This window comes from Helianthus annuus, chromosome 2 (genome assembly GCF_002127325.2).
Source record: "Helianthus annuus cultivar XRQ/B chromosome 2, HanXRQr2.0-SUNRISE, whole genome shotgun sequence".
NCBI lineage: Eukaryota > Viridiplantae > Streptophyta > Magnoliopsida > Asterales > Asteraceae > Helianthus > Helianthus annuus.
Window position 1 is genome coordinate 82411946 of NC_035434.2, and position 22581 is coordinate 82434526.

A 22581-nucleotide genomic window follows, 5' to 3' on the forward strand; every position below is an offset into this window, starting at 1 on the left:
TTACCCCCCCCCCCACCCTCTCAATATTTACGGCCCATAGGGGACCCACCACCATCATCACAAATATATTCCCTAGATTTCTTTTTGATATTACTTGATTTAGTTGCCAAGATATAAGATCATGATCACAAAATGGCCAATAGGATTAAAAGAAATCATTATAACTTCACACTCCCCAACTTCACTTCACCTCCCTCACACTCTCTCTCCCTCTCTCGGCCTACACATAACCGCCACCCCTCCCCCTTTGCAACTTTCATTCATTCCATTTCCAAGTTCAAATCAAGAGTTAGAAGGAGCCTTGTGGAGTTTTGAAGCTTGAAGACCTTGAGGAACCTTCATTCATAAGCTCTCATCCACCATTCTCATCATCCTTCTTTAGTGGTCTTCCCTAGCCCTTAAGCTAGTGGTAAGTTTCTTACTACTAGTCTTGTTTCTTATTTTGTGGTTAAAGAGATATATAGATCGTTGTTTAATGTTTAACACAAGAACACAAAAAGATAATGAACAAGGAACATGAACATAAGTTTACATAAAGATGAAATCTTGTTGGATTAGGGTTGATTAAAGCATGCATGACATTTGATCGTTGATTTCTTGATAAACCCGTTGTTAGAACATTTGTTGATACTTAGTAACATTTAAACTATAAAAAGCATGCTGATTAGCATTTTCAGCCAACTTCAACTGGCTGTAAACGGATCATTATAAATCGAAAAACTGATTTTCTAAAGCCTAAATTATGTATTTTTGAAAAACGGATCAAATGGCACTGAAATCGTAATTTTTCGAGGTCGTTTACTATTTTTAAAGGTCTGTTTTTGGACAGCAAGCAGCTCAAGCTGCGTTTTTACTGCAGAAAATGTGTGTCATGTTTTTCATCATAACTTGAAACCTGAGTAGAACTAGCTCATGAAATTTATACTGTAGATGATCACTGATGTCGTTGTGATCCTCCAACTGAAATTTCGTCAATCGGAGCTACGATGAATTTTAAACGAATTATTTCGCAGACTGCAGTCAGAAAGTGACAAATCTGATTGCAGTCTGGTAATTGATTTTCTATAAAATATTGGTAATGAACTGGACCCCGATATTTTTACACAACAATATTTGGATCGTATAAGACATTTTGTAAAAATTTGAGAATTCTTGGAATGAGTTAACTATTTTATTAAAATGCTCGAAAACAGTCCAGTTTTGAATATTAAAGCTGAAACAACATAAGTAGTATTTTGCATGTCTAAATGTCGGGTTGGTTATTTGAGAACGATCTAACGTGATATATATTAAAGAAAATGATATGCTATTTAGCATGGACACCTCCATTTACAAAGAAGACTATGGCGAAATTTTCTGAAAATCCTAACACTTAGTAAATATTTTCTAGACAAGTGTTTACTAGTATATTTTAGACTATGTTTTTCAAACATAAACCTCGCCATAATTTTTGTAACAAAATACAAAGTATCAGAGGTTGGTTTCATATATGAAAATGGTTAAATATATATTCTCTAAAAGGGACTTAAAAATATGATTCCAATACGAGCATACATGTGTAAAATATCCCATCCTTGGGAAGGAAATGCGTATATAAAATACTTTAGAAGTATTAATACAAGAATATTGAATAAACAAATATTCCAACACGACATATGATTAAGTTGAAATATTAATTATCTTGACAAATAATTACCACTCGGAATAATATAAGAAACGTAACTCAAAACATTAAACTCTAAGCCAAGGCACGGCCCGTTCGTCTAATAGACATTAGTACGTTGTAGGTTGTCGTGTAGCTGACAGAGTTTGAGATACGGTACAAGACGCACTACAGTGAGTTCATGTCCCCCCTTTTCTCTTAACTATTTTTAGTTTTATACTTCGGGGGTAGAATACATGTTACAATTTATTACAGACATTTTATACATGGTATGGTTAGCTTAAGGAGGGTTTTTACTGCGCGATCAAGTGAGTGGTGGGCATGACACTTAAGGCCATTAATTCTCATTGTAGGACCACGGGACATGAGTGATAGATCTATTTGGGTGTAGCGAGCCCACACCCATGAGGCCGGGGCGGCCCATAGTGGTGACTATGTCTTCATACCGGAGACAAATTTTCTAGGTTTGAGTCTTCCTGCACCAGTTTCACACATACCATTGGCTTTGCAACCCATTGGTGATCAGTGTTTCCTTATTGCTACATACCAGGGACTTTTATACATATAAGACATATTTCAAAGGTTTATACTCACAGACATACACATGAACTCGCTCAACTTTTTGTTGATATTTTTAAACTACATGTATTTCAGGGAATTAATCGGATCTGGCAAGTGATGCATGTTAGTCAAGCTGCGTACTAAATAAAGATGTCATCCAGGGTCGTAGGGTTTGGGAAGTGTAACTCCTTCCTGGACGGGTTGCATGTCTCTAATCCTCGTTTTGTTGGTAGTCTTTTGTTGAGTCTTATGAACTCGTTTTAAACAAGTCATGGTTTGTAATGTATTTTGGGGTTGACATTTTAAGACAATTGTTGTTGTGCATTTTTCTAAACTATATAAATGGATGAACATCACGTACGTTTATCATATAGCATTGTTGTGATTGTTGCTATGGTATTAAGAAGTCACACCAAATAATCCACGCTTCCGCAAAAGCCAGGGTATGACATCTTGGTATTAGAGCCTCGATCATAGCGAACTAGGATTCTTTCTCGAGTCTAGATTATGATCACTAGGGCTCTCACGAAAACGCTTTCAAACACTTTTTACATTGCATACACAAAATGTCCAGATCCAGGGAACAAACGTTTTTACAAACAAAAGGCACAAATACACATTTCAAAAGGCTATGTGTCACACCCCAACCGATGGCGGAATCATCGGGGCGCGGAACTGAGCGAAACAGATTGTCCAGAAGTTTCCATAACAATTATCATTACTATTCAATTTAAATTAACACGTCCCATACCATGTTTCAAATAGTAAACAATTTATTACAGGCAAAAGTCTAGGCAAATAATTCTGTTCCGACAACTCAGATTTAAATATAGCAATTGTTTATCTGCTTCTAGAGACCCTTAATTTGACTACTACAGACAACTATTTGTTAGGCTCTAGAGCTTTATTCTAGCCTCGTTTTCCTAGAAGATAAGCATCCTAAAAACCTGTCACATACGTTAAAATAAAGTCAATACACATAGTGTAAATGCGAGTATACAAGTTTGCAAAAAGCATATAGAGTTCGAAATAGTTTACGCATAACCAGCACGTACACAGAGGAAAACGATGCATGTTAGTTATCGACATGAACCTATCGATACCAATGACTGCGGGTTGACTGCCCGAGGCAGTGCGCAATACATGATTACCACTGTAATCCATGCAAGTAATTGTCCTTAACAACCCCCGCATGAGCGGGTGCTGAGTCCAAACTATAGTACTATCATCGTTAAGGCAGGTAGACATCATTCCATGTGTAAACATAACAAACAAGCATTCATTAAGTCACGCATAACATGCGGTAACGGTAAGCGTTTAAAAGTATTGCGTAGTGTGTTCGATTGTGATTTTAGAATAAGTAACGTATGTAACACCCAAAAGTGCTAAAGCAAAACGGGATCGAGTATACTCACAGCGGTTGATGGATTGAAGGGAGCGCTTGAGAGTAGGGTTAGCCTGAATACTTCGATAGCATAATGATAAGCAACGCGTAAAGCGGAAACAAGTGTTGGGGGATCGGACAGCTGGTCGATCGGACGGTAGTCCGATCGGACGGCTGACCGTTCGGTTGACAGTCTGTTCGGACAGTTGTCCGGTCGGACGGCGGTCCGATCGGATGGTTGTTCGAGTGGATTGTTTCTTCCTTTGTGTAAGATGTGTTTGTGTATGATGGTTGACTTTTGAAGTTTTCGTTGTAGCATTTGAAAACATTGAAGTACCTTTACCTTTCAGGTCGGTCGATCGGACGGTCGTTCGATCGGCCGGCAATTCGATCGGCTAGTACTTCAGTGAAGAACATGTCCTCAGCAAAAGGTCACTCGATCGGACAGCAATTCGATCGGGTGGCATTCCTTTTGCATTGAACATGCTGCAAAATCGATTAAGTGTTGAAGTCAAGTATCTCATGATCCGAAGAGTAATCCAATCGGACGGCAGTCCGATCGGATAGCAGTTCGTTCAATACCCAACTCCAAATAACTTGATTAAGTGTGGGACCCATGTGTTAGCAGATCGGCTGGCCAGTCGTTCGGCTTGTCTGTCCGTTCGGCTGACTGTCCATTCGGACAACAGTCCGATCGGACAGCACGTTGTCCTGGTCGGCCTGTTCGTCTAACACTTGGTTGTTTTGATTTGTCGTTTTATCGAGGTATTTTGAGAACGAGTCAAACAACAGAACCTCGTCACTACTTGGTCCTCCTATTCGGACAGGAATCACCCAAATCCGTCTAGCAAACGTTTCAGAACGGTGTTTCATGTTTAACCCGAAATCGGTGAACCTCGTGGATAGAATCCGGATCTTAGGCCACTCAACCACCGGAATGATTAGCAAGTTGGCACAATCTTCGTTTCTACCGATTTTGAAGACATTGAGTGTAAAAGAGTTGAAAGAAGGTCGGAAATCCATCTTTCAATCTCTTTCACCGTGAATATGTTTAGATCTGTGAAAGATCTTTGTTTGTTCATGTGGAAATCGGTTAGACCCAAGTTATTCTTAGTGGATTGAGGCCAAAACATGAAGTTCTTCAAGAACACCATGATGACATCATCCTAGAACACTTGAATCTTGATGATTTCACGGTTAAAAGTTAAGATTTAAAAGATAGAAAGGTGTAGGAGTGCGTGTAGATCAAGAAAATACAAGATTTAGGATGAGATCTTACCGGAATCGAGAGGAATTTGCGAAAAGGTGGAGAGCACGAACTGGTCGGTCAGAGGGTTTCCAAAAGTGGAAATGATGACAATGACAGGGGTATTTATAGGATGCCAAAAGAGGAAATGGCTGGCCGATCGGCCAGGCAGCTCGATCGGACAGCCTGTCCGATCGGACAGCAGTCCGATCGGCCGGCTGTTCGATCGGCTGGCAGCCTGATCGATTAGTCGCCTTATTTGAGAGTTCGGTGCGACGATTTTTTTTTATATTTCGATTTCGATTGCGAGCGATGCGAATGCGATAGAGTTTACATTTCAAATTACTTTTAATCCCAACCACTCATATCTCGCGCTGTCTTTTCGCCACTAATTATCATACTATATTATCATATAATCATCCTTAATTCGTATTCGATTTGCGATTTCGATTCGATTGCGATTCGATTGATTACCACACATACATAAATAATCATGCACAAGTAACACATAAGGCACACACACGTATAACAACAACCAAAACGCGTATATTCGAGTTTGCGAGCGCGATGATGATTAGATTAGTTCGATTTTCGTTTAATTAACTTTATCGCATTGTTACTTCCTATTATTCACAGTCATAAAGCGGTTCGTATTGAGAAATATACTTCGATTACTTCGATTTTAGCTAATTACTCCACATAATACAACTAACGTAAAAAAACATAAAATAGACTATCTACAGTCAAAGAAGTCAAAACAGGGATTGAGCAAGAAGAGACAGATTGCAGTTAGGGATCTTTCCTCCTTTGACTTCAATCTTGACTTTGACTTTGACTTTCGAAACACTGGGGTGTTACAGCCTCCCCTTGTTTAGGGAATTTCGTCCCGAAATTAGGTCGAAGCCGTAACAAACAACTGCGGGTACTTTGCCTTCATGTCACTTTCGAGTTCCCAAGTGAACTCTGCGCCTCGTTTACCTTCCCATCGGACTTTCACAATAGGAATGCGCGAGCGTCTGAGCTGCTTGGTTTGGCGATCCATGATTTCAACAGGCTTTTCCATGAAGTGCAGTTTTTCGTTTATTTAGAGGTCATCGAGCGGTATAATTAAATCCTGCTCAGCCAGGTACTTTCAGTGGTTTGACACATGGAAAGTCGGGTGGACGTTACTAAGTTCCTCCGGTAGCTCAAGTCTGTAGGCGACTTTTCCGATTCTTTCCAGAATCTTGAAAGGTCCAACATATCGAGGCGCTAGTTTCCCTTTCTTGCCGAATCTGACCACACCCTTCCAAGGTGATACCTTTAGGAGTACGTAGTCGCCAACGTCAAATTCAAGGGGCTTGCGTCGTCTATCGGCGTAACTTTTCTGTCTACTTCGAGCTTTCAACAAGTTGTCTCGAATTTGGAGGACTTTGTCAGTCGTTTCTTGCAATAGCTCAGGACCGGTTAATTGCGAGTGACCGATCTCGTGCCACACAATAGGTGATCGACATCTTCTTCCATATAAAGCCTCGAATGGTGCCATTTGGATGCTGGTGTGATAACTGTTGTTATACGAGAATTCGACTAACGGCAGGTATTTGTCCCAATTGCCACCGAAGTCCATGACACACGAACGGAGCATGTCTTCAAGAGTACGAATCGTTCTCTCAGTCTGGCCGTCGGTTTGAGGATGGAATGCGGTACTCAGGTTAAGCGCAGTACCAAGAGCAGCTTGAAACGTTTCCCACAATCGCGAGGTAAACCGAGCGTCATGGTCAGAGATGATGTCACGAGGCGTCCCATGATTACAAATGATCTCGTCGGTGTAGATTCGGGCTAATCATTCCACCTTGTAGTCTTCTCGTATTGGCAGAAAGTGGGCTGATTTGGTTAAGCGATCAACAACAACCCAAATGCTGTCGTGACCCGATGACGTGTGCGGAAGCTTTGTTATGAAGTCCATAGCTATACTCTCCCATTTCCACATAGGGATTGGGGGTTTCTCGAGTAAGCCAGAGGGCCTTTGATGTTCAGCCTTGACCCTTGCACAAGTCACACACTTCCCAACGTAGAGAGCGATATCCCTTTTCATGCCCGGCCACCGGTACTTGTAACGAAGATCCTGGTACATTTTATCGGCACCGGGGTGAATAGAATACCGGGATTTGTGGGCTTCGTCCATCAAAATTTTTCGCAGTTCGGTCCGCTTAGGGATCCAAATTCGGTCCAGAAAATAGAAGATCCCATTTGATTTGCTTACCAGCTGAGCTCCATCGTGATAGATTCTCTCCCTCTTCAAGGTGCGTTCATTAAAACAGGCGTGCTGGGCTTCGCGGAAGAGGACTTCGAGATCGTATTGGGCTTGGGTATTACGAATGCTGAGCAAATAACTCCGTCTGCTGAGTACGTCGGCAACGACTGATGTGTGTAAAATGCAACATATAAATCACATCAATTAAGGCATAAAACTAACCCTTTTTAAGTACTAATGTTGGAAAAAGAGTGTTTTTGTCTTTCTTTTGTATTTTCAGGATGAAATGAGCTCAAAATCACAAAAGAAGCAAAAAGACAACTAATTCTAGCATAAATACAAGAAAAGGAATAAAAGTAGACTGCCCGGACCCTCAACGGCACCTCCCAAGGCAAAGAAGAGAAAACAGAAGACTGAACGCGCCCCGTGTCCAGCGAACACGGGGCCGTGCCCAAGAAGCAGCAGAAAAGACAAACCAGTAGAAGCTTCCATTGCCCACCACGGGGCCGTGTCCAGCGGGCACGGGGGCGTGGTGAAAGTACAGCAGGCGCATTAATTGTAATTGCGAATTACAATTAATGAAGAGAGAGAATGTCAGACGGGCACGGGGGCGTGTCCAGCGGACACGGGGCCGTGCCCAGCCTTCTGTTCAGCCTATAAATAGGGGTGCTTGGTTTCATTCCATCTAATCCCTTGGCACACCACCTCTCTCACACTTCATCCACCACCCACCACCACCATAACACCATCATCCACCACCATCATCCATTGTCCATCATAGAGTGTGTGAGTCGTCTCGGGATCCAAGATTGATCGTAAGAGTTCTTGACAATCAAGGCCATGTTTGCCTAAGTCTCTTACATCACTTGGTGAAGACAAGTGTTTAGTATAATACTTTTTATTTTTAATCTTTTGCACTTTTTATTTGGTTTTGTATTAATGACTTTAATAACTAGTTATTTATGTTGAAGGTGATATTTCCTTATCGTTTGTCCGTTGTGTCTTGGCGTTATTTTACTGTCTATATAAAATAAAAGATTTTCACCATTCATATCTCCACGGTCTATATGGAGGTATGTTGGCTACCTGGTCGGGGGTTAAGGGAACGGTTTGGTAAGGGTCTTGCCCTTGTTCAGCGTTTAGAGGTCCTGCTTGGGACCTGGGTCAAATTTAGTAGGATCTCCTTCAATACCCATAGGTATTGGATGGCGGGGATCCAAACTAACACACGTGTCGGATCCAAGTGATTCATCTTGTCTATCTGTTTTTATTTAATTTTATTTTTCAGCATTTAGTTAGTTTTTATTTTTCTTAGTTTAAAACATTTTTTCTCACTTTTTGATTTGATTAGACGTTGAGGATAAACCGGTATTAAAAGCTCTTGTGTCCTTGGACGACCTCGGTATCTTACCAACACTATACTACGTCCACGATGGGTGCACTTGCCCATATGTGTGTTTAGTGTTAGTGAATATCGTGTTTTATAAATTTAAAACTTGGCTAAAAGTGTAAAAAGGGGCTTAAATATACATCTAAAATATATTACACTACACACGCATCAAGTTTTTGGCGCCGTTGCCGGGGACACAAGGATTTTAAGAAAGCTTAAAATCGACGGCCTAATCAGTTTTTCAAAACCTTTTCAAAACGCGCGCAAATTTTTCTGCATTTTAGTTTAGTTTGCATTTACAGTAGCCTGAACACGGGGCCGTGCTCGCTGAACACGCCCCCGTGCTGCATATTTTTAGTTAGATACCCAGATACAGAGTCTGAACACGGGGCCGTGCTCGCTGAACACGCCCCCGTGTCCAACGTGACCAGTAACTTTAATTAAAACGCCCAGATACAGACCCTGACCACGGGGCCGTGTTCACCCAACACGGGGCCGTGTCCAGCTTCTGTTTCCGTCTTTATTTTTGTTTTCTGGTCCCGAGACTCAGTTGTGGTCTGTTGAGTGATTCTTATGGATCAATACTCAAGAGGTTACAACTACACCTATGATGAGGATGATTATAGGGGTAATTATTGCACTAATTTTCGTAACACACGCTCGGTTCAATATAATAACTCATATCAACCATCCAATTCATACAACTACTATGAGGACCCCAGGTACGAGCCATCAACTTCATACACATCCTATGAAGACCAAAGGTATGAACCTCCTCCCTCATATTCATATTTTGAGGAACCAAGGTATGAGCCTTCATACTCATACTTTGAAGACTCAAGATATGAGCCACCACCTTCATATTCTTATTATGAGGAACCATGGTGTGAACAACCCACCTCATATGAGTACTATGAAGAACAAAGTTTCGACCCTTACCCATCATATACTTACAATGAAGAACAATGGTGTGAACCATCTACTTCATATGAGTACTATGAGGAGCCAAGGATCGAACAACCGGATTCAAGCTTTGAGGATCCAAATTCTTTTTCTCTCACCGAAGTGACCAATAGGATATTAGAACACATTAAAACTATCGAACGTTACATGAAAGAATCTCGCGCAAGGGAAGAGGAATCCCGCGCAAGAGAAGAATTAAAAAATAATAACGTAGAGGTAGTTGAAAATGTAAAAATGGAAGAACAAGAAAGTGAAAAACCGACACATGAGTTAAACAATGAAAAAGGTGAGTCCGATAATGTTAAAATTCAAGAAGAGTCTAATTTTGAAGAAATTACTCTCTTGTCACCTACTTTCGAAAATCATTGTTTAGTAACCCCTCATGCCAAGTTTTTAAAAGAGTTAAACAGTAGTGCTAAAATCAAAGACTTAGTAAGTGTTAAGTTAACTAATGATCAAACCTCGCTAATAAAAGAAGACCCTTTTGAAATTAACATTACACCGGTTCCATGTTTTTTTCAAAATTCATTTATTAGCAATATCACCATTGATAAATATCTTTGTGTTAACATAATGCCTAACTACATTTTTGAAAAATTAAGTATTGGTGATTTTACTCCACTTAAAATTCCCATTTTTCTATCCGATCGAAAAGTGATAAAATCAATCGGTGTAGTTGAAGATGTTTTGGTTCAAACAAATCAAATGGTAATCCCAACCAACTTTGTCATCCTCGATGACGCTCCACTAGTCTTGGGAAAACCTTTTGTACAAACTCATAAAGCTTTGAAAAACCGGAAATTCAACAATCTACCTCTTCAGTTAGGGGCATTCAAAAGGAGCATAGACCTTGAGCGTTCAATGAAATATCCTTTTGGTAGTAATGACCCCCTAATTGAAGATGAAGCGGAACCACCTGATACGACTAACGAAGAAGACCACTTTGTCGAAGAAGAAATAGCCATAGAACAAACCTTTAAGGTTCTTAATCTAGATGAGCCACAAAATAAGGTGTCTTCTAAAGACCCACCCATTGAGCTCAAAGAACTTCCTAAAGGTTTGGAATATGCTTTTCTAGGCAAAGATGGTAGTTTACCTGTAATTATTTCATCTAAATTAAGTAATGTAGAAAAAGAGAAATTAATTAGCCTACTTAAAAAACACAAAAATGCGATCGCTTGGAAGCATGTAGATATTAAAGGAATAAGCCCTTCCATGTGCACGCACAAAATTTTAATGAATGATGACTACAAAACGGTAATTCAACCACAACGAAGAGTGAACCCCAATGTTCAAGAAGTGGCTAAGAATGAAGTCATTAAACTACTTGACGCCGGACTAATCTACCCTATCTCCGATAGCCCGTGGGTAAGTCCCGTTCAAGTAGTCCCAAAGAAAGGAGGTATGACGGTAATAACTAATGAGAAAAATGAATTAATACCAACAAGAACCGTCACAGGATGGAGAGTTTGTATAGATTATAGGCGATTAAATGAAGCAACAAGGAAAGACCACTTTCCTTTACCCTTCATTGATCAAATGTTAGAAAGATTGTCCGGTCATAAATTTTATTGTTTCTTAGATGGTTTTTCAGGTTACTTTCAAATACCGATAGCACCAGAAGACCAAGAGAAAACAACTTTCACATGTCCCCACGGAACTTTCGCATATCGACACATGCCATTCGGTCTATGTAATGCGCCTGCAACATTCCAACGTTGTATGGTGGCCATTTTCCATGATATGATAGAAAAGACAATGGAAGTCTTCATGGACGACTTTTCCATCTTTGGAGACTCATATGACCAATGCCTCGATAATCTTGAACGAATGCTATCCCGATGTGAGGAAACTAACCTCGCCCTTAACTGGGAAAAATGCCATTTCATGGTAACAGAGGGAATAGTACTCGGTCACAAAATCTCAAGCGAAGGAATGGAAGTTGATCGAGCAAAAATAGAAACTATTTCTCGATTACCTCCTCCATCCTCCGTAAGAGCAATCAGAAGTTTCCTAGGACATGCCGGATTTTATAGAAGGTTTATCAAGGACTTTTCAAAAATTTCAAGGCCTCTAACAAAATTACTTGAAAAAGATGCACCCTTCATCTTTGACAAGGAATGCAATCAAGCATTTCTAACCCTCAAGGAAATGCTAGTCAATGCACCTATCATGATAGCGCCAGATTGGAAATTTCCTTTCGAAATCATGTGTGATGCAAGTGACTTTGCTGTTGGAGCAGTCTTGGGACAAAGAAAAGAAAAGCATTTCCACCCAATTTATTATGCTAGTAAAACTCTTAATGATGCACAAGAAAATTATACAACTACAGAAAAAGAATTACTAGCAGTGGTATTTGCTTTTGATAAATTTCGTTCTTATCTTGTTCTTTCTAAAACAATAGTCTATACAGACCATGCAGCCATCAGGTACCTCTTCAAGAAACAAGAAGCAAAACCCCGTTTGATCAGATGGATTCTACTCCTCCAAGAATTCGACATCGAAATCAAGGACAAAAGAGGAGCAGAAAACACTGCTGCAGATCATCTCTCACGCTTAGAAGACCCAGCTTTGGAGACAACCAGAGACGAGCAAATCAACGAGAAATTTCCCACGGAATCCTTGGAAATGATGGAGAGTAGACAAGAGCCATGGTATGCCGACTACGCTAATTTCCTAGCTAGCGGTATAGTCACCAAAGGATGGCCACATCATCAAAGAAAGAAATTATTTGCTGATGTAAAGCATTACTTTTGGGAAGACCCCTATCTTTTCAAAATGTGTGCCGACCAGCTCATCCGAAGGTGTGTCCATGGTAATGAAGCACGAAGAATTCTCCGTCATTGTCATGAAGGTCCATACGGAGGACATCATGGTGCCGCAAGTACCGCACGAAAGGTATTTGATTCAGGATTTTACTGGCCAACCATTTACAAGGATGCACAAAACCTTGTAAAGACGTGTGACGCCTGCCAAAGATCAGGTAATATTTCTTCCAAAAACGAAATGCCTCAAAATGGCATTCTCGTCTGTGAAATCTTTGATGTGTGGGGACTCGATTTCATGGGACCTTTCCCACCTTCAAAGGGAAACAAATATATACTTGTGGCAGTCGATTACTTGTCTAAATGGGCAGAGGCCGAGGCTCTTCCAACAAATGATGGAAGAGTAGTGGTAAAATTTTTGAAAAAACTGTTTTCTCGCTTCGGGACACCAAAGGCTTTAATAAGTGATAGAGGTACCCATTTTTGCAATCATCAACTCGAAAAAATATTAACAAGGTATGGGGTCTATCACCGGGTCTCAACAGCATATCACCCTCAAACAAATGGGCAAGCCGAAGTGACTAATCGAGGTTTAAAACGAATACTTGAAAAAACAGTAGGAATAAATAAAAAAGAATGGGCCGACAAATTAGACGACGCTTTATGGGCTTTTCGAACTGCTTATAAAACCACTATAGGCACAACCCCATATAAACTTGTCTATGGAAAAAGTTGTCACTTGCCAGTAGAAATAGCTCACAAAGCCTACTGGGCAATAAAAAACGTGAACTTAGATTTAGAAAATGCCGGTAAAAATCGATTTTGTCAAATAAATGAATTAGACGAGCTAAGGAATTATGCATATTCTAACTCCGAAATTTATAAAGAAAGAATGAAGAATTTACACGATAAATATATTAAATCTAATGAATTTCGGGTAGGAGATCAAGTTCTATTGTTTAATTCACGACTTCGATTATTTCCTGGTAAGCTAAAATCTAGGTGGTCAGGACCTTTTTCCATCACCCATGTTTTTCCACAAGGTGCAGTAGAAATTAAAACTCGAAATGGGATACCATTTAAAGTCAATGGCCAACGGCTAAAACTCTACCGAGGATCCATTGAGGATGAGGAAGAGGAGATCTCACTTCAAACGGTTAACGAATAAACTCATACCCGACATGTTACAGGTAAGTGTACATTTCAAAACCGGTAAGTCTTCTAGCCATTTTCGGAAATAAGGGGCATGCACACAAGCACAAAAAAAAAAAAAATTTCAAAAACTTTGCTCGGCACGGGGCCGTGTCCGCTGGACACGGGGCCGTGTCGAGGCAACTGTCGGGATAAAACCCTATTTTCCTATCAGTTACATCATTCCACACGCCCCGTATAGCCGAAAACGCTCTGGTTCCAGGCGATTTTCCGCAGTTTTCCGACGTCACTACCGAGTTTAACAACGTCAAGGTATGATTCTATCATCTCTAGTAGTTAGATTAGTTACTTGCATGTAGTTAAAACATCAAAAAATTGGGGAAAAATCTAGGGTTCTTCATGTTCATCCGGATCGAACTCAAAATTTTTGATGAAATCTGTTAGTAGTAGTTTAGATTAGTATAGTAGGAAGTAAATAAACATGTATTGTTGATAGATTCGTTTGATTTCCAACTAAAAACCCAAACCCTTGTTCTTGAACCGAAAAACACGAAATTGAAAGGGTAAACGGGTTGTTTTGGGAAAAACGACACTTAGGGTTTCATTTTCGGGGGAAACCGCTACTATTGGGCTAAAAATTTTCAGGTTTTCGAAACCGGGACAAAAAATGAATTTTTTGGGTTACAGACGCCTGGACACGGGGCCGTGTCCGCTGAACACGGGGCCGTGTCCAGCCCACTGTTTGCAGTTTCACTACAATTATCCTTGTTTCGTACTAACTTTTGATGTATTCTTCCAGATGTCAAAATTCACGAGGTTTAACGCAAGCGAACTTGACGCTAGGGTACAGTATGAGATACTACAAACAAGACCGGAGGAGTAACCTAGGCGGGCATGTACCGACTTGTTAACCATGGTGAATCAACTTGACCGATTCAACAACATCATGAGAGGTCCACTGGCAGTTGCATTGAACACCCGGCTTCGGTCGGTGCATCAATGCACAATGGAGTTTTACAGTACTTTCATTTTCAACTCAAGGTGTGACCCGTTTGACCATGAGGCGGTCACATTCCGATGTGGAGGGACCACGTTCACAACCTCCATGGCACAGTTTGGATCTATCAAAGGGTTATATAGTGAAGAGGAATCGGGAAATGAAGAGAATACTGGAGGGTTACGAGACTTGGATGCAACTGAACGTCAAGCCGCATGGGCTCAGATCGGTGAAGGAATCTACAACCCTAGCAGCACCAAGAGTACCAAACTGAGGGACCCGCTTTACCGCTACATTCACAGGCTCCTCACCTACTCGCTGAACCAGCGTCACGACAGTAGTGGCGTTGTAGGGTTGAAAGATTTGGTTGTCCTTCACTGCATCCACAACCAGAAGCCTCTCGATGTTCCATATCTCTTGTTACGAAACATGCACCTAAATCGCCTTGCTCACGCTCCTACACCTATCTTCTTCGGGGGGTGGGTGTACCGTCTTTTCAAGCATTTCACGAATATCCCAAGGTCCTTTGAAAGGAGTCCATGGTCGGGACGAGTTGACTACCACATTTGCCGAGCCATGAACTTACTTTATGAGGTGGAAGACGGGACGGTGAGCTTTCAAAGGACACAAGGCTATGCATGGAACCCGCAGGAGGCTCTAGTTCTTCATGCACCACCTCCCCATTATCAGTACCAACCCCAGGGCGATCCGGGTCAATCCTCCTCTCAAGGAGGCGGTTTTCCTAACTTTCAAAGTTTACATGATCTTTTGCAGGAAAACCTCATGTGCACCAGGAACACCTACAATCTCTCCAACAACACATACCACCGGGTTGGAGCTATCGAGCGCAACATTAACGATATACAAGATGATATCGGTAGCATCCGGGAGTACATGGCGAGGCATGGGGGTGGAGGTGATGGTAGCGATGAAGACATGGAGTAGATGGCTTGAAGGAACAAGGGGCAGGTTGGTGATAAGCCCACAGGTTTAAGTACCCTTCTCTATCGAACAATTTACGGCCTGCGTGCCGCTTGTTGAACAATTTACTTTCTTTAACTGTTTTTTTTATCTTTGTTTTATTTTTACTTTATGCGTGGAGACAATTAACGTTGGTAATTTAGGATGGTTTATGTTTGTTTGGTTTGGTATTGAGTGATTAAACAGGTGCAATGCAAGGGTTAGAGTGCTAAACATTAGCACTTGCAGCCCCAAAATGGAGAAACCGGGAGTCAAAACCTGTTTTTCAGGCTCACAGACTGTCCACACGGGGACGTGTCCAGCCGACACGCCCCCGTGTTCATCTCCCAGGCCTGCTGTTTGGTTACTGACCTGCAATTATTTGCCAGACACGAGGCCGTGTCCAACCGACACGCCCCCGTGTTCATCTTCTGTAAGTTTTCATTACTGGCAGTTCGCCACGGGGCCGTGTCCACTAGACACGGGGCCGTGTCCGGGATGCCAGTAACATAAATCTTTGCTTTTTAACCCACTTTTACACATTCTAATCAACCAAAAAAAAAAACCTTATTTTTGGACACATTGAGGACAATGTGTAATTTAAGTGTAGGGGGGATGCTAAAACCTTGAATTTTGCAAATCCTAAATACAAGCCTTACACAAAACTCTATTGGAACCGCTAAACACCCCAAATTTTTTCAAAAACTTTTTCATTTTTTTTTATCATTTACTTGTCTTAGTTTAAGTTGGGAATAACAAGTTCTAAAAAGGTTACATTTTTACAAATTTACAATCGATAGCGTCGTGATAACAAAGAACCAACATAAGAAAATTACAAATAGGCATAACAAGTCTAGTTAAAAATTCGATTATATATACTTGATCACATTAAAAACCCATTCCCACAAAAGTGAGTTTTGAGCCTTTATTGAGCATAAAAATATACATATTTAGACTAAATGCTCATTTTTCGTTTCTTGTGTGAATAGCCGCTTGGTTCTTACAACTCTAGAACTTGCCACGACGATACATTCCCGGTCCTTACCAACTTAAACCCAAGTAAGTAAGTGATGGAGGCATTAGGACTAACCATATTTTTCTTTCTAAACCATTATTTTTCATTTTTTTACCACCTACCCAAAATCCCCCTAGATAGCCCCTTTGAGCCTAAACCTTTCATTTCATTACCCCAAAACCCTTTTTACCCACCAAAAAACCCTTTTTATTTTTCACCCTTTATTTTAGTAACAAGCTCGGTTTTTCGTAAACTCGCCTTTTTATGTGATGAAAAAAAAAAAACAATGATGAAGTCAAAAACAAACAAAAGCTATATAAAAGCTTGTTTGGAGAAATACTTCAAAATAAAAAGTCACTAAAAATAAGGTATGTCACGGAAACCGACGCTTTTTACGATTTTCGCCTTTTTTTCTAACTAACCCAACCAACCACCTTTAACCCAAGCCTAACCCTTTACCCCAAAAAGTCCTCTTGATATTTACAAAGGTAAAAAGTTAAAAAGGAGGAGGATTGATTGCTTGGCAAGCCTATGGAAGGCGTAAGCTCCATGCCGCTCTCGAGTGATTCACTAAAAATTACACCTTTGGCCGAGTGTTGAGTGATCTCCCGCGAGGTATGTGAACTTGTATATAAATGGAATTTTAATAAGGCATGCTATGCCCAATTAAGTAATTTATCTTATGAAACGTTCAAAATAAATCATAACGAATAGGATTGTAAATAAATAAAAATAAAACTTACAAAGACCTTGGATTCCCGACACTCTAGGACAAGCTAAAAACTTTCTCTTCTACCTATTCCATTTGGGAGTGTAAGCCACATTTAAAGAGTTTTGCTTGAGGACAAGCAAAAGTTCAAGTGTGGGGGTATTTGATGTGTGTAAAATGCAACATATAAATCACATCAATTAAGGCATAAAACTAACCCTTTTTAAGTACTAATGTTGGAAAAAGAGTGTTTTTGTCTTTCTTTTGTATTTTCAGGATGAAATGAGCTCAAAATCACAAAAGAAGCAAAAAGACAACTAATTCTAGCATAAATACAAGAAAAGGAATAAAAGTAGACTGCCCGGACCCTCAACGGCACCTCCCAAGGCAAAGAAGAGAAAACAGAAGACTGAACACCCCCCGTGTCCAGCGAACACGGGGCCGTGCCCAAGAAGCAGCAGAAAAGACAAACCAGTAGAAGCTTCCATTGCCCACCACGGGGCCGTGTCCAGCGGGCACGGGGGCGTGGTGAAAGTACAGCAGGCGCATTAATTGTAATTGCGAATTACAATTAATGAAGAGAGAGAATGTCAGACGGGCACGGGGGCGTGTCCAGCGGACACGGGGCCGTGCCCAGCCTTCTGTTCAGCCTATAAATAGGGGTGCTTGGTTTCATTCCATCTCATCCCTTGGCACACCACCTCTCTCACACTTCATCCACCACCCACCACCACCATAACACCATCATCCACCACCATCATCCATTGTCCATCATAGAGTGTGTGAGTCGTCTCGGGATCCAAGATTGATCGTAAAAGTTCTTGACAATCAAGGCCATGTTTGCCTAAGTCTCTTACATCACTTGGTGAAGACAAGTGTTTAGTATAATACTTTTTATTTTTAATCTTTTGCACTTTTTATTTGGTTTTGTATTAATGACTTTAATAACTAGTTATTTATGTTGAAGGTGATCTTTCCTTATCGTTTGTCCGTGGTGTCTTGGCGTTATTTTACTGTCTATATAAAATAAAAGATTTTCACCATTCATATCTCCACGGTCTATATGGAGGTATGTTGGCTACCTGGTCGGGGGTTAAGGGAACGGTTTGGTAAGGGTCTTGCCCTTGTTCAGCGTTTAGAGGTCCTGCTTGGGACCTGGGTCAAATTTAGTAGGATCTCCTTCAATACCCATAGGTATTGGATGGCGGGGATCCAAACTCTTTGACCCCCTCATAAGTTAACTACTATTAATACTATAACCCGGCTATTTAGGACTGTATCCCTGCTGACTCAGACTACTTAGCCGAGGGTAACGTCACCGCCGAAAGCGGGGCCTACCACAATTTGCATTAATAACTTAATTCATTATCTTTCAATAATCCGACCCTTTAGGATTGTATCCTTGCTGACTCAAACTACTGGGTTGAGAGTAACGTCGCCTTCAAAAGAGGGGCCTACTACAATAACTAAGATAATCTCTTAAACAAGTGCAAAAGTGCGAAAATAATCAAAGGTTATACTAACACACGTGTCGGATCCAAGTGATTCATCTTGTCTATCTGTTTTTATTTAATTTTATTTTTCAGCATTTAGTTAGTTTTTATTTTTCTTAGTTTAAAACATTTTTTCTCACTTTTTGATTTGATTAGACGTTGAGGATAAACCGGTATTAAAAGCTCTTGTGTCCTTGGACGACCTCGGTATCTTACCAACACTATACTACGTCCACGATGGGTGCACTTGCCCATATGTGTGTTTAGTGTTAGTGAATATCGTGTTTTATAAATTTAAAACTTGGCTAAAAGTGTAAAAAGGGGCTTAAATATACATCTAAAATATATTACACTACACACGCATCAACGACATTTGCTTTGACTGGGTGATAACGAATCTCACAGTCGTAATCGTTGAGAAGTTCTAGCCATTGGCGTTGACGCATATTAAGTTCTTTCTGATCAAAGATATGTTGCAGGCTCTTATGATCGGTGAAGATCGTACACTTGGTACCATACAGGTAGTGTCGCCAAATCTTTAACGCAAAAACAACTGCGCCTAGCTCGAGATCATGGGTTGTATAGTTCTTCTCGTGGATTTTGAGCTGACGAGAAGCGTAAGCTATAACCTTGTCTCGTTGCATAAGAACACAACCAAGACCGAGGTTGGAAGCATCACAATAGACAATGAAACCGTCGTTTCCATCGGGCAATGTGAGAACAGGAGCATTACAGAGCATATGCTTGAGGGTTTGGAAAGCAGACTCTTGTTCAGTTCCCCAAACAGAAGTGTCACGGCCCCCGACCCGGTTTGACCCGTTTCAGGAGCCGCGGGACAGAAATCCTGTGGTATTTTAATTTAGGCGACAGCGGAAGTTTTTTTTTAAAAACAGGATCTTTAGTATTAAAACTGCTCATTACATAATTTAGGGATAAAACCCAGTAATTTACAATAATGTGATTTCCATGGAAATCTTTATTTTTTTAAAACATGTTCCTTTATTTATTTACACTGAGCCACTTTTCTAAGCTGGTAGTGCTTCCTGGCACTTTTCTTTGCTCACAACAGATTACCTGAAACATGTTTGAAAAAGGTTTTGTCAGCGGGGAAATACTGAGTGAGTTCATTCAGTTTTTTAGGAAATGACCCATAGTTATAAATTACAGCATAAGAGCGATTACAATGGTTTACATCTTTATCTTTATCTGGCTTTCTGCCACAATGGTGACAAGTCACAATGGTGACGATGGTCATACCACTATTAGGTTAATGAACTCTAATAGTGACGTTTCTCCCTAGTAGGTCAATGAACCTAACTGGGAGAAATAGTAATGTGCACAATACCCCACTAACCAATAAATCAAGATATCCACGACTTAGTCCCTGTAATTATAACACTTTGAAAATAATTTGGGGTATTGTAAAACAGTTGATAAAAAGAAGAATGACTCACATTGCAGATTTAACGAGCAGTGTATAAGCCTACTGATTAGCCTTGATTATTTCTAATTTAACAATAATGCACACAAAACAGGATTAGTGATCAATACAGCAGTTACGATAATTTCCCGAGATCAAATACTCGCAATGAATGACCAAGTGTAATACTTCAACTCATTTATCAAAGTGACAAACGACAAAGTATAGTACTTCAACTCGTATATCAAATCGTCGACAACGACAAAGTACAATGCTTCGGCTCATTTATCGGATTACCGACAAACGATAAAGCATAGCCCAATGTGGGCGGCACTTAGACATTCTTTGAATGTATTGATTCCGGAAACTGAATCGTAATAGCGATCGAGTAATTACCCTGTTCTGCGGCAGCGATTCGATAATTGTGTGTGTGTGTGTTGGACTGTTTTGCTTATAACTCGACCTACGTAACTCCGATTTTCGTCGTTCAAGTGCCAAAATTCAAGTCCCAACCCCTGCTATTTATACTGAAATTTTGACACCGTCGCGTAGCGCGAGGGGGTACCCCCTTAGGCGTCGCGCTACGCGAGTGACCACCCTATTTTCATAGAGTAGCCCTTCGTGCATGTAGGCTTGCTGTGTCGACGGTTTTGTTAATTTCGAATTTTACACAGAGTTATGAGGATAATCGTTACTAGGGTTTTGCCCCCCCTGAGTTTTAGGGCCCCTGATCCTGATTCTGATTGTTCTGGAAATTCTAGGGTTAGTGCAGAATTACTTGGGTGTCTCAATTAGGGTTTCCTTAATAGCTAATTACCATCCTAATTAGGGATTTTAGTGACAGTTGTTACATCCTCCCCACCTTAAGAAAAATCTCGTCCTCGAGATTCACTGAAATAGATGAGGGTATTTTCATTTCATCTCTGATTCCAGTTCCCAAGTATACTCCTGTTCTCTTCTGGATTCCCATTGGACTTTCACTAACACTGGTCGTTTGTGTTTGAGAAACTTAATTTTCCGATCTTCTATTTGTAGGGGTTTCTCTATCATTTATCTCTATATCTTGAAGAGGTACTACCAAGGATTCGCCTGATAGACGTTTCTTGAGATTGGATACATGAAACATATCATGTACTTCAGCTAATTCTTCTGGTAGTTGTAAATGATAAGCTACTGGTCCTATGTGTTGGATTACTGGTAATGGTCCTACGTATAAGAGACTTAGCTTCTTCTCTTACCGAATTTATAAATTCCTTTCCAAGGAAATACTTTCAATAGCATTTTGTCTCCAACTCGGACTTCGACGGCTTTTGTTTATTATTTGTATAGTTCTTCTAACCGTCTTCAGCCTTTCCTTCGTGATACTGAATATCACAGTCGTAATCATCGAGGATTTCCCCTTTTTCCTCATGTTTAATTCTTGTTGCTCAAATATGTATCTTAAATTCTTATGACCCATATGGATAGTAAGCTTGCTTAGATAATGTTTCCTAATCTTAAGGATAACTTGTGGTTTCTAATTTTTAGGTTTACAAGTGGTAAAGCTTTCTTCGTGCTTTTGTAATTGCCTTGATGCATACACAATTACCTTTTTGTGTCGCATTACCATATATCCAAATTTTAACTTTGAAGCATTACCGTATACTTTAAAATCTTCTGTTCCTTCTGGTAAGGCTAGCTAGAGGCTTCTTTTTGTTTAGGTTCTTATTTAGAATTAACTGTGTTAACTTAGTTAAGGATGTATCTATCTAAAAGAATCCTTAATAAACTGCCTATAGTATCCGGCTAAATTTACAAAATACTTACTTTCCATTTAAAGATTGCGAACTCTTCCATTGCTATCTTAGCAGGATCTAAGTGAATATCTTCATGATTTATCATGTGACCTTACGTGGTTTATTTCCTATAATCATAAATACTTCTCTGGCGGTTACCTGGATTTTCTATAAAGTTCTTATCACAGAGAATTCGAGTAGGGTTGGCTACTAACCAATCTATTTCTAACACGACATTAAACTTGGCTAATTTCATAGGAATTAGTTTAGCGAAGAATTATATGACCTGAGAGTTATATTTTCCTTTTTGCATGTTTTGACTGTAAAGATTTATCTTAAGTTAAGAGTTTGACAGAATGAAGTATTTATAAAACTTTGGTGTGCATCAGATTCAGTTAATACTTTTTGTGTAAACGTTGTAACCTAGGACGTACCGGCTATTACATCTGGAATAAGCTCTGTTTCCTGAGCAGTCAATTGAAAGGCTCTTGCATTCCTTTTTGCTTCTTCTGCAGGTTTGGCTTTAGTGTCAGATGGTTTGTTCAGTTTTGGACAATTTGGCCTAAGATGTCCAGTTTCTCCACAGTTGTAACAAACTGAAAATTTCTTCCTCCTGCAGTCTTCTTCCTGATGCCCCGGAATTTTGCAAAAATTGCAGTATCCTTTGCATCTTCCAAAATGCTTCCTTTTGCAAAAATTGCAAAATGAACTAGTAGAAGATTGCCCATTCCCTCCTTTCTTAAAATCGTTATGGTTATCTGAACGGATTACCTGGGTAATCTTTTGGGCTACTTCCTTCCTTCTATTTTCTTCTCTTGTCCGTACTAGTTCGTCAGTCAGAGTATTGGCTAAATC